Raw genomic sequence first — 14,076 nt, 5'->3', positions numbered from 1 at the left:
CTGGGACCCAGGCTGAAATTGTCTAGCATTTCCAACTCCTTAGTTATTCATTTGGAAGGTAGTTAAGACAATGATGCAACACTTTCTCAGAAAATTTGCTGGAGGAGATTCTTGGAATATGACAGGCTTGATAGCCCCCATTCCCATGTCCTTCTGGAACATTATAACAACTAAAGGAGGAAACTTGGGAGAACCCCTGGGCCGCTAATCCCCTGTGCTGCTGTGAAGAGTTGAGAGACACAGAAACGGAGAGGGCTAGTCTCTCCTCAAAGCCTATGGTGAAATGGCAGATTTTTGTGGCTTCTTCAGGGCCCAGCAAGTGGAAGCCTCTGGATCCTCTTGAAAAGGAGCTGGCCTGTCTACTTGCTGTGTGTGGTTCCCGATGAACTGCCTGATCCCACTGTCTCCTTAAGTTTGAGAGCCACGGTTGTAAGTCTAGGGCCAGAAAGCAGAGCAGCAGACCAAGTATGCAAGAGGAAGGGGACTGGCTACCCATGATCTTCATTAAGACATCAGGTAGAGATCCCTTAATGCCTGAGAGGGCTTCCTGGTGTTGTGGAAAACTTCAGAGTCCTGGAGATGAGACATTTCGATGCTCTTGAGGCCAGTAGTCTGCAGAGAGGCAAAAGACACCTGGAGAGCTGACCCAGAGCCCGTTTAAGATGGCGATTTTCTTCTCCTCTCCGCTACCTGGACCCTCCTTTGCTCTGGAATTGCTGACAAAGCAGGCTGGACTCAGACATGCCAGCCTCAGGCTCCTGGCTCCTGTGGGTCAAGTGGGGACCCTCCTCTCCCAGCATCCCAGCCTGACAAAAGCTTCTAGGTTACACTGTCCAATGCAGTAGCCACTGGCCACATGTGACCATTTAAATTTAAGATAACTAAAATTAAATTAAATACAAATTCCAGTCCCTCAGTTGTACTAACCACATTTCAAGTGCCCAGTAGCCTTGTGTGGCTGGGGGTTACTGAATTGGGTAGCGCAGAGAGAGAACATTTCCCTCATCACAGAATGTCCTATTGGATGGTGCTGCTCTAGAGTGTGTGTCTGGAGGCCACTATGAACAGAGGGATCTACAACAATAAAGAATAATAAAGAGTAAACCTAAAATCAACAAACAGGGTTAAGGTATGTATATTTTCTTTCACATAAGATGTGAATGGGCTAAATTCATGAATCGAAAGACAGAGAAGTTCAGATTTGGTTTAAAAATATGCTATACGTTGTTTCAAGAAATTCATGCACTGCAAAGTGGCCAAGAAAAGTTGGAAAGTTCTTGTACACAAGTGGTATTCTTGTGGTTTAGACTTTATGTAGCTGTTTGTTATCTAATTTTACAAGCGATGTTGCCCAAGCTGTGGTTTTAAAGGAGAATGCAAATCGGGCTTGGGGTGTTCATACTAAAATAAATTAATAAACTTGTGGACAAAAGGCATTACTATCTGTTTGTGATTCTCGCTAGAAATATTATTCTGCTGGAGGTGGGGGAAGCAGGAGAGATGAAGGGAGAATCAGTCCCTTTAGGATTTATCTTGTCACAGAGGCAGGCTTCCAACCAGCTGGAAAGAACCCTGTGTTGGGGTGGCTGGTAGGCATCTCCTGGGAGCACTTATCCTGCCTGCTGTTCTGTTTACAACGCACCAAGGAGCCTGTCCTGGCAGGGCCGTTAGCATGCAGGTCCACCTTGGGAAACATCAGGTCCTTCCATCCATACTAGCTGCCCCCCGCCTCTGGGGCCTGGAAAAGCCAGGTGGGGCCTATATACCCTGATCACTCTCATTGAATCCCTCCAGATTCCACAATAATATTTCTATTTGCATTGCCAGCCAATGTTCATGTCTTAGGATAGTCCCTGTATGTTTGAACATCCGTCTCTTCCTCCAATGTTTCATAAGTTCTTGGGAGATGACAGTATGAACAAGAATAGGAATTGAAAATTTTTGAAGTCTATTTTAGCCATTATATAATATAAATCTAGCTGAGTCAAGCTAAGAGACTTGAGTAAACCTGATGTGCCTAAGAATATTTTCTTAGGATGCATATGTAGAGGAAAAACAAACACTTGATGTTGGAAACAAAGGTTACTTGTTTTTTGTCAGCCTTTTTCCTTGTACATAATTCTGTGATGGCACATAATAGATATTCAATACATGGCATTAAATTAATGCCATTTAGGAAAATAAATTATATACACAAACATGTATCCTAATAGAAATATAATTCAAAGTCATGGTGAGAGCTAAAATGATAAAACCTGAGCTAAAAGCTGAAATGAAGTGTACCCAGTTAGAATCATATAAGCAAATTGGATTATTTTGGTTTTCTTTTTTGTACTACTTGAAGATGTGAGTAGAAGGCTGTGTTGTTGACAAACGGAGGACCTGAAATGACCTAGGTGTTCTGTGCTAACTTTTACTTTTTCTTCTCTAGTCCAGCATTTATGGATTGCAGCCTGGAGTCCCAGTTGGTTAGAGTGATGACTGGTCTTCATACTAAACACAGGCAGAGGGTAAGTGAGAACTAAGTTCCCGTTCATTGAAACAACGGAACGTTTTCTTTCTAAGCTTTCCAGTATTAGAGGCTGAGCAAGAGAATGTGTGCATTGAAAGTTATTGTAGTCATTGCGTGACTTTTTTTTTAATGGGTTGGATTTGTTCCCCCAACGTGCTCCAGAGACTCTACCCTAGTCTGGATCATCCCCCACTCTATTTGCAGGATGTAAGCAAAAGAGAAGGTCCTCCAGCATAAACCCATGACCACGGATAGGGCAGATGCTGCCATGGCATTTGAACTGGAGGTGGTGCAAGAATAACTTCAGGGGGCTGAAGGTGTTTTATGACACTTTGTGATGTTACCTCCTTTTTTCAGAAAGACACCAGTAATAGAATGTAAGACTGTTCCTATAAATTTTTATGGTTTATGTGTGGCGTTAAACAAACATTTGGACATTTGGGGTTTGTCTTGTTGCTGTGTATACATTATAATTCCCGGGGATCTGAAGAACCTAGTATTAGATAGGTGCGCATTTTTCACTCTTATACTATCCTTAGTTAATAATACTTTAGGCTTGTCATCACCTGGCAGATGCAGGAAACACAGGCATGGAGGGTCCCACATGCCAACTGATAATTGGTGTCCTGTTGGAACTTGGTAATTCAGGAAATTTGGGGCCCTTCCCAATCACCTGCCATCTCTTCTTACTGCCCTTAGTGTCCATCACAGCCCTTACAGTAGTCTTGGGAAGTCTCCCTTCTGGGAGGACTCTCCAATCTTTCCTGAATCATAGAATTAGCTGTAAAATAACATATTACCATTAGGTGTCGCTCTCTAACATATAATGTACTTAGTGAAAACGAAAAATTTCAATTTATTAAAAAAAGTCACTCAATTGATATTGTAGAACATTAAATCTGTGGATTTTGAAAACATTTTTTCTTGCAAGTAAGAAATTCTTTCAGGTGGAATAAACAGGACATATTTAGTCAGAATTTAAGTAAATAAAATTTCAAAGTTTATTTTATTTGCTGGACAGATTGCAAAAGGAAATCTGAAACTTTTAGGCTGGCATTCAAATTTTCCCTGACTTATTTCAAACCTGCATTTCCAAAATTACATTTTATTCTATCTGTCTTTAAGTACCCTACCCGTCAGTCAAAAGGCCAGTTGCCTTTTTTTTTTTTTTTAAATATTCATATACTTTGCCATGCTACTCCATTTGCTAGGAGTGTCCTTCCATCATCTCTTAATCTCATCTGTTCAAAACCTACATACTCTTACAGGTAAGCTCAGATACTAAGTCCTCGATGAAACATTCCCTAATCTTCTCAGATGGGAGCACTTATTCCTACTTCTGTATCTCTGTGACATTTTACCGTGCTTCTTGTGCAATGTTTTGTAAACACTAGCTCAAATAATAATTATTCATGTATTGTCATGAAAGCAAGGACTGTGATATAATTATTACAAGCCTAGAGCAGTGCTTAGAATAAAGGTTAGAAACGGTAGTGATCTTAGTTAAGTGAATGAATTAGTAATTTAAAAATATGGAAACAGGAAGATTTTATTCTAGTTGACTTTTGAAGCATTGCCAGTTCACTGTGTACTGGAAACTGGCCAATGATCATTAAAGGGTCACAATAAATGGTAGTAGATCAGTGTATGAAGAAATGCATCCTACACAGTGCTGTAGGGAGCCAATCAGTCCGATTGATTTATTGGCCATAATAATTGATGACATGAGAAAGTAAACAGCTTGTCAATCCTTTAGAATCTCTATTTAGAACTTCTGTTTTTAGCCATGCTCTTGTGAATAAGTAAGAAGTACAGTTAGAAATACAAAATACTCTGTCTGTATTCAATTCAGAAAATGTGTTTCCTTCATCCACCATATTCATGATGAAACTGAGAGACAGGGGATGCTTGGAGGAGAGGATGGAAATTCTATCAAGGTAAAATTTAACGAGATAGAAATTTGAGCTCACCGCTTAGCAACTCAGGGAGAGGTGAACATCGAACTCATCAACAACAGTTTTTTTCTATCACTGTTGGCCTTTGTGATTGTTATTGGTAACCTTGTTTGCCACCCTGTCTCATTACTTGTGTGGAAGGAGGATCATTCAGTCACAGCCCAGAGGTTGGTAAACTGTCCCGGGAAGCAGAGATTCTGTGAATCCTGACAGCCTCAAATTCTCAGGACACCCATGCTCACTGGGACTTGACCCCTAGCTTCTGGTGCAGTATTGAGTGAACTGCCTATTATTTTAATTTAAAAAATTACAAGAAACCACTTATAGAAATAGAAACAGCTATATATTTTGTATGATGAAACTACACAGGACAGACTAAAATTTAATTAATTATGCATAACTTTGATATTATTTTAATCTTCTTTTATACTCCTTCATCTTAAAGATGTTCCTAAAAGTAACCTAAAAACCTTAAAAAATCCCAGACATATACAGAGATTTCTAATGTTTCATGATGACCAACTAGTTACATCGATTTACCCCCTAACCTTCCCGTTGAGATATTCGTAAAAGTACGTGCAGTGGCAGAGACATAGTGTCACAGAAACATGGAAATGATTTTCTGATTTGGCAACACCTGGGGGAATTGCCTCTAACCATCATGTGAATGATCAAAAACCTTGATCTGTGCATCACCAACAAGGAAGTAGTAGGAAGGGCAACTGCCCATGCCCTTTGATGTGTTCCATTTAAGCCAACTACCGGAGTCAGGAGATTCCTTCCAAACTTGACCATGGATGTTTTCTAATGTGGCTAATGGCATTCCTCTGTCCCCAGTCAGAACCTTGAGAATGTCTTTAGGATGTATATAACCATTAGTCTGGGGTTTTTTGTGTGTGTGCCTCAGTTTTGATAGAGCACCAATATGCTAGGCAGTAACAGTGAGTGTGAGATGGAGTCTCTTCAGAGGCAGGTTTACAAGGTGTGCCACATCTCTTGGACTCCTCCGAGAGGAGTTTGCAAGAGGACTACTGAAGAGTTTTGTCTAAACTGGTTTGTGAGAACGGTATAAATTTCTCCCCTAGTCTGGGGATGGGTGGGGCTTTCTCTAGAAAGGGGGCTTCAAGAGGACCACTCAGGGAGAGGACTGTGCTGCATGCCTGAGAAAGCTAAAAAGATCGTGGACTGAAGTATCAGAGGTATTAATATGAATTTGTGACACATGTATATATATATTATATATATATATATATATATATAAAAATATAAATGACAGATATAGAAATAAATAATTGTTGCAGATAAGAATCATTGATGGGTGCTAAAGTTAATGGGTGAAAGTATGATGAAAAGCAAGATATTTGCATAGTTTCAAAGTATCTCCCCAGAAGATACTTATTAGTTACAAAGTGGAAAATAGTAACTTTATAGAGGAATAATGCGGCAAACACGCCCTTAACCAACTGATCAAAGTTAACATCATCAGTGATAAGATAGGAACATTATGTACCTCCTGATATGATGCACTGGGGAAGCCACAACATGATTTCTGTGTCATTATTGCTAAAAATATGTATTCTCAACCTAATCATTGAGAAACATCAGACAAGCCCAAATTGAGGAAAATTCAACAAAACAACTGGCAGTACTCACCCCCAAAATTTTAAAGTCATGAAAGACAAAGATAGACTGAGGAAGTGTCACAGATTAGGGGAGACTAAGGAGATATGACAGCTAAATGCAATGTTGGTTTCTGCAATGGATCCTAGAGCAGAAAAGGACATTAGTGGGACAATTGGTAGACTTCTAAAAAAGGTCTGTGATTAATTAATAGAATTGTATCAATATTAACTTTCTGGTTTCAATAATTGAACTAGTTAAGTGTTAATGTTAACATTAGGGGATACTGAGTGAAGAGTATACAGGAAACCTACTATTTTTGCAATTTTTTGAAGTCTAAAATTATTTCAGTATAAAAAATGAAAAATGTCTATAAGAGAGTGAAAAAGTAAGCCACAGAGTGAGAAAAGATATTTTGCAATACATATATCTGATGATGAACTGATATCTATATGTAAAGAGCATCTATAAGTCAATGAGAAGACAGACAACCCAACTGAAACTAGGGAAACCCTTGACACTTGACCAAAGAGGATATTCAAATGGTCAGTAAGCAAATAAAACAGTGAAATATCACTTCACACTTATAAGAATGCATAAAATAAAAAAGAAATTGATAATACTATAAGTTAGAAAAGATTTGAAACAACAGACACTCTCATGCATTGCCTATAAAACTATTTGGCAGAATCTGCCACAGCTGTGTATACACATAACTTATGGGTAAGCATATGTATCCCAAAAGACATACTTATATCTCTCCCAGCTGGAAATAAGTCAAATGTGTATCAGTAGGAGGTGGGGTAAAAAATTATGCTATTTTCATATAATGGAATACTACAGAGAAATGAGAATGAACATATTCTGACTATGTACAACATGAATGGATCTCAAAAACATAATCCTGAGCAAAGGAAGTTAGACACAAAAGAATACATACAGTATAATTCCATTTACATCAATTTCAAAAACAGGTAAAACTAATCTGTGGTGATATAAATCAGAATAGTAATTCCCTTTGGGTAGGATTAATGATTGGAAAGGGGTACAAGGAAGGTATCTGGGGTGCTGATAATGTTTTAATTTTTCATTTGGTTGGTCGCTATGAGGATATATCCACCAGGTAAAAATTCATCAAACTGCACAGTTAGGATTTATAAACTTTTCTCTACACATATTATATTTAAATTTAAAAGCTTATGTTAAGCAAAGAAAAACAAAACACCAATAAAAGGGGATAACATGGGACTGTTGTCTTTTTAGTACATCATGAAGCATACTGGTTCAATATAGGTTTTACGCGCACACACACACACACACACACACACACACAGTGTCTGGGAACACATAAAAAGACCTGTACAGGATCAGATTATCCAGGAATTAATGCAGCTCATGGTAGAGGATTTGACAAGAGGAGAAGGTATCTCCCGTAGTATCTCCCAGGGAAACACCTGGAGGGGCTGTGCTTATCCACATTCAGGGGAAAGCTTGAGAGAGAGACCCTGTCAGAGCTGGGGAACACTGAGTGGGAATAAAAGAAAGACTGCCCCTGCTGCTTGGTATTCACCAGTCCTGGTGAAAGTTCCTCCTCATTCAATTATGTGTAAATAAGGGGGAAAAAAACCCCCAAACAGAACCCTTAAAAAAGCCCCATGTAACATAAAAGAGGGAATCCACTGCTACAAAGTACAATTAAAAAAGTATGTGTGAAAGGTCATCATAGTAAAAGAAGAATATTTAAAATACACCTGCTCTGAGTTATTAAAAGGCAAAAAGGATATCTGTGAAAGAGTATTTGAAGTGGGAGTGGATAAAGATTAAAAAAGAGTTGCCAATGTTAAGAAAAGAATCCATAAAAATTAAAATACCACTGCAGAATTAGAATCCCCTTTGGGGACAGTTAATGTAGAATCTATTATATAATGCAGAAAAAATGAAAATTATGAAAAAGAAAATGATAGAGTTGGGGAATAGAACATGAAGCTACGAATAATTGGCATCCTTGAGGGTGAGACTGAATGAATAGAAAGTATAATTAAGTGTATAATCAAAGATATATAAAGAAAAGTTTCTGGATCTGAAAAAAAAATACCTGACACTATAGATTGAGGAAAATGTTTTAAACAAAATGAATAAAATGAGGAGTTCCAGGCATATTCTTGTGAAAATGTGAATTCCCAGTATAAAAACAATTAAAGTTTTCAAGCCAGGTTACTTGTAAGGATAAAAAAAATAGATTGTCCTAAAATATGACACAAATAAACTTATTTTTTAAAGTTTTTAAAATTGTTATTTTTTGGCCATGCCACGTAGCTTGCAGGATCTTAGTTCCCTGACCGGGGATCAAACCCGCACCCTTAGCAGTGAAAGTGCGAAGTCCTAACTACCGGACCGCTAGGGAATTCCCCAAATGAACTTATTGACCAAACAGAAACAGACTCACAGACATAGAAAACAAATTTGTGTTTACCAAAGGGGAAAAGTGGTGGGGGGAGGGATAAATTAGGAGTTTGGGATTAGCAGATACAAACTAGTATATATAAAACCGATAAACAATAAGGTCCTACTGTATAGCACAGGGAACTATATTCAATATCCTGTAATAAACCATAATGGAAAAGAATATATATATGTATAACTGAATCAATTTGCTGTACACCAGAAACTAACACAACATTGTAAATCAACTATATGTCAATTAAAAAAAATTAGATTATCCTAAAGGACCATGATGAGAGCACTGATGCCAGATATATGTATAGAGTGAAGCCCAAGTAATTATTTTAAATTGTTATCCAAATGAAATACAAGAATAAAAATTTTTAAAGATAGAATGAAAAATAATTTGATAATATTTTAGGTGCATAATCTTGGGCTGTACTGGCAAGAATTGGGAAGTAAAAGAAGGTTAAACTAATACTTATACTACTCTTCAATTTTGTAATTAGAAAAAATATGAATTCAAATAAGATTTTGAAAAAAAACTTGATCGTATTATTTAAAAACTAGCTCTACCATGTCTAAATCATAGATATGACTGAATATATAGATATGACTGAACTCATTAGCTATATGCATATATGTATGAAAGTGAATTCAGCAAATTCTAACAGAGGTTACCTCTAGTTACTGAGACTGTGGATAACTTTTATATTATTCCGTGTGTTTTTGTATTTTTATAAAACTGTAAAACGATATTAAAGCTATATTTCAAAGTAAAAGCAAGCACTGTTTTCTGTTTATAAAGGGAAAAAAACAGAATCAAGCTACTGTTCAAATATTCAGCAAGTTTGTTTTCTTATTGCATCTTTGAATAATTATGGACACCAAATGGGAACAAGGCAGGAAAATCTCCAAACCCATTTCAAGGTTCTAATCATACTGAAAATGCTTTAAGTTTGTCTCTTCTTTATGAAGAAATAAAATCTTTTAGGGCCATTAGAGCTGCCTTATGTAATCCTAAAGGATGCGTCATTCTCCACCTCTACAAAGCCAGGTCCATTATCTTAAGTAGATTATCATTATTAATGTCTCCTAACTCTGCACCAGATTGCAAAGGTGATATGTAAGAGATAAATTCAGGTACAGATAGACTATAAATAGCTGGAGGTTTAGTTCCAAACTTAAATTTAGTTTCCTTGGGAGCTGAGCTGTATCACAATATGTCACAAAAATGTTTTTAATCTACAGCAGTCAGACCTAAGTGGATGAGATACACTTTAACAAACACACTAAGAACCACAACAACCACTACAATATAGCCGTTGATGTCTGTCTCCTAAGTTCACACACACACTGGGTGAAAAGAGGAAAGGAAAGACACCCAAGTGAGACTACTAAAGTCAGAGAGGAGAACGATTTGTTCCAAGGCCTACAGAAGTGCTGGTCTAAGGCATCCTTAGGGGGTGGTCCCATTGCGAGGTAGCCCCAGGTCCATTTTATTGCAGCAGGTGCAACATGAGAAAAAGACAAGCAATTCAAAAAAACAAATCCAAAACAACCTCTTCATTCTGTGGAAGCCTAAGTTCTAAATTTTCCCTCATTTTTCCAGAAGCTCTCTTCTGGCTCAGTATGGCTTTGTACCTGACCCATTCTTTAAATATCCTACCCTCAAGTATAGGAATTCAACAAAAATAACTAAAGAACCTAAGTTCATTGAATGGTGAACATACGGTAGAGAGGATAAGTCGATTCTAATGCCAGCCTGAGATTTGGCAGTGCAGGGAGTCTAGACGTGAGCATTTTGCTTATTTCAAGCTAAATGAAGACATCGTTTAGCCTTCCTAGTCAAACACAGTTTAATTTTCACGTTCCCACTTATTTGAAGAACAATCTCCATCCTCACACCCTCCTCCCTGCCTTCCCAGCAGCTGCATACAGCATGATGGGCAAACTGACGTAGCAGTTTCAGGGGGCTTCAGGCAACGTCAGTGAAGGAGGAGAATTTGAAATCGTACTTGGTGAAGAATTATGAAAGATGGCGAGTGGAACCCTGCTTCCTTTGCCTCCACATGTGTGATGGAGCACATGGGTAGCTGGATCCAAGTGAGCCCTTGGGCTGTGGGAACCCCAGTGAGGAGACTGGGTGGTGCCTTTCTCTGTGGGCTGGGTGAGAAGCTGAGAAGCAGCACTAGAGACCCTTGAGGTGAAGCAGAGGCACTTGGGAAAAGCTTCACAGAGGCCTGTGCCCACCAACCCTGCCCAGAGTGGGAGAAGGAAGATCAAAATCAGCTTTGTATAAATATGCCAGATTTTCCAGCTCACAATAGGTCAGTGAATGAGTGGGCTGAGTCTTTCTAGGCAGGAGGCTAAGAGAATGTTGTACGCGAGCTCTGATGAGTCAACAAGAAGGACAAAAAAAAACCAAATAAAATAACAAAAAACACAAAAGCCAACAAAATAACAACCGATCTAAAGACTCAGCAGCAGAAAGGTGAGTAGTGAGTACAAATAGAACACACACTTGGCAAACAGAGTTGCAGGAATCAGGGCATTTTAAAAGAGTCAAGTATAGCACAAATACTTGCTGTAGCTAAAAATCACATCTTCCAACTAATGAATTCAGTGGCTGATTGGAAGAAGAAGGTTACTTTTGAGATAGAAATTTGTGGAAAAATACCAAGAGATGGAAATCATTAGGGAAAAGAGAAGGTTGACTCTATAAGACCCACTGTACGCATTCTGAGTTCTAGAAGGAGAAAGAGGAACTCTCTCTTTGAAGAGAGAATCAGTGATTAAATACTAGCGGGAATTGTCCCTGATTTGAAAAAAGATCTAAATCCGCACTCTGAAAGGGCTCCCCAGAAATCGGTAGGGTGCATGAAAAAAGATATATTGAGGTATGATAAAAATTCTTGAGCTCCTGTTAGAAAAAAATGATCCCAAAGTTGGACTAGGTAGAAGGGATTATTGGGTGCTTTTTCTGTGCAGGGCTGGGCTTGACTTTCTATTGACTAAACTATTTTATAAGTCTATAGTGGCTGAGATTAATATGCATATTTTTGTCTGGTAGAGATGAAAATAATTTCTGTTTGGTGGAACAGATAACCCCAAAGGATATAGTTTATGACTCTGTAAGACAAAATCAATTTTCTGTCTAACTCAGCAATTTTATCTTAACATTCCTTTCTGACTCTACCTTTCTTTCTGCCTACCTTTCTGGATCCTCATTGAATTGCTCTCTCTCTCTCTTAAGTATTTTACTGTTTTTCTCATTATTTAGTGAGTTAAAAAATCATTGACAAGTGCTCATATCGCATGAGAATCGTGGTTTTACCTTTTTGAAAATGATTCTTGTAATAGTTTTGGAGATCTTCCACTGAAATACCTAAGTGCACTCACTTGAAGAGCTGCTTCTTTGGAGAAGTCACCTCAGGAGCTGCTTGAGCATTTCTTACCCCCTGGAGTAAATGCCAAGCAGCAATAGACGTTTAGCTTTGCTGCTGCTGCTCTGCTTCTTCAGATTTCTCTCTCTCTCTTTTGATTTTGTGTTTTTGCTTTTTCTGGTTCCTGCATGGTCAATAAAGCCATTCCCCATTGGTGGCAGCAATGGTTGGGAATTTGGTTTTATGGTCTGACCATTGGTGATCTCTGTCAAATGGATGATGAAGATCTAGTCCCTGAGGGGTGAGAGTTTGATCTGTTAATCTTTTTCTGTTTTCCTACTTTTCAACTCAAATCAGTTGAAAAATATTTGTTGACCATTGGGAAGGGCAACGACTCTTGAAATCTAGACTGATGAACTTTGGGGTTTCTGGGTTTACTTTTGACCTGCAGTTAAAATTGTACAACTGGGCTAAAAGCTGTGTGTTTGTAATTCAGAAAAACCTTTACCTCTTGTGTGTGAATGGGAAATATTTTCTTACTTCTGGAGGGTATTAATAAATTAGATTACAGTTTAAAATAAATTTGAGGAACTCGGCTCTGATTGATTGGTTTTTAGAGATGAACAAATGCTTATATAAATTAAATATTCCTAGAATTCACAGAAAATAAAGAAACTAACCTTTTACTACTTTAAATGCACTAGGCATCTGAGGAAAAAAAATCCTTCTTACAGAAACTGCTAGCTTAGGAACACATTAAGAATCCAAGTTTACATAATTAAAGTGAATCTTTGGATGAATTATACTGGTTTAATAATTTTTTTTGGTTTATCAGTGTCATTATGATGCAGTGTATTTTGTTAAACACGATTTGGGTATGTTTTCTCATGAGGAGACTAGTTTAATATAAAATTCCTAAACTTGTTACTTTGACTTATTAATCAAATAAACTAATATTATAGATACATAATGCTTAAGATTATAAAATTATAAATTTGTCTTCACAATTCTGACAAACACTTTTATAGCAGTAATTATTTTTGCAGTGTGTCAGTTTGAACATCATTTCCGAGATCAGTAGGTAACTTAAAACCTTGGAATCTAAAAAATTGTGTTATTTAAAAGATAATCAATAGATACACAGATAAGTTATAAGTACTATTGATAGTAAAACATTGATTACTAAGCATAATTTCAAGTTCATATACTTTTTGCATCTGACTTTGATACACTGTAGAGCTGCTACATCTTTGGAATATTCATGTTAATGAATGTTCTATTTTTGCCACTTTATGAAGGTGTAAAGGATGTGTGTATCTGGAGGAAGTTTGTTATCAGTATTCATGTGTTTTGTTAGACTGATAAAATTCTTAAGTATGATACATTTCTCAATTTTCTATCTTCTAGTTTGCTTTGTGAAATAGAAGTTATTTAGTGGCTGTACCAATATAAACGTTATAATTAATACGGATGCTTGAGACTATAGTAGGAGCCGTAGTGTGAGAGAAATGCAACTGTGTATGTACTTTTGTTTTTTTAAGAAAAAAGGAGAGTGATTTAATCTTACATTAAAGTGTGTTTGTTCCAGAATATTCTCAAGAGAGCACAGTGAAGGACAAAAATCTGAGTATGTACAGCAAGTTGTAGAGAATTTGAGGAAAGTGATTTTATTTGCCTTGAACTATAATGGTTTAGTCTGAAAAAAAACTATGAAATGTATTAAAATTTTGGCAAAGTTTGTTCAATTTTGAAGAATTTATTTACAAGATAATTTAAGAAACAAAAAAGAGCTTGTGAATCTTTTACGGCCAAATATCATATTAATAAAAAAACTAGAATTTAGCTTTCTCTCTGTGAAAATAATAAATTAATCTTAACAAGGGATAGAAAAATGTTATTCTGTACCCTCTGTGAATGTTATCCTGTACCTCTATTCAGATAGTAGAGACTCCATATCTCATCAGAATAATTTTTTCTGTTTTGTATTAACTTTTCGTAATGTCCTTAATTTTTATTTATTTATTTATTTATTTATTTATTTATTTATTTATTTATTTATTTATTTATTTATTTATGGCTGTGTTGGGTCTTCGTCTCTGTGCGAGGGCTTTCTCTAGTTGCGGCAAGTGGGGGCCACTCTTCATCGCAATGCGCGGGCCTC

This window comes from Eschrichtius robustus, chromosome 1 (assembly GCF_028021215.1).
Source record: "Eschrichtius robustus isolate mEscRob2 chromosome 1, mEscRob2.pri, whole genome shotgun sequence".
Taxonomy (NCBI): Eukaryota; Metazoa; Chordata; class Mammalia; order Artiodactyla; family Eschrichtiidae; genus Eschrichtius; species Eschrichtius robustus.
The sequence above is the reverse complement of the archived record's forward strand: the minus strand, read 5'-3'. Positions refer to the sequence as shown.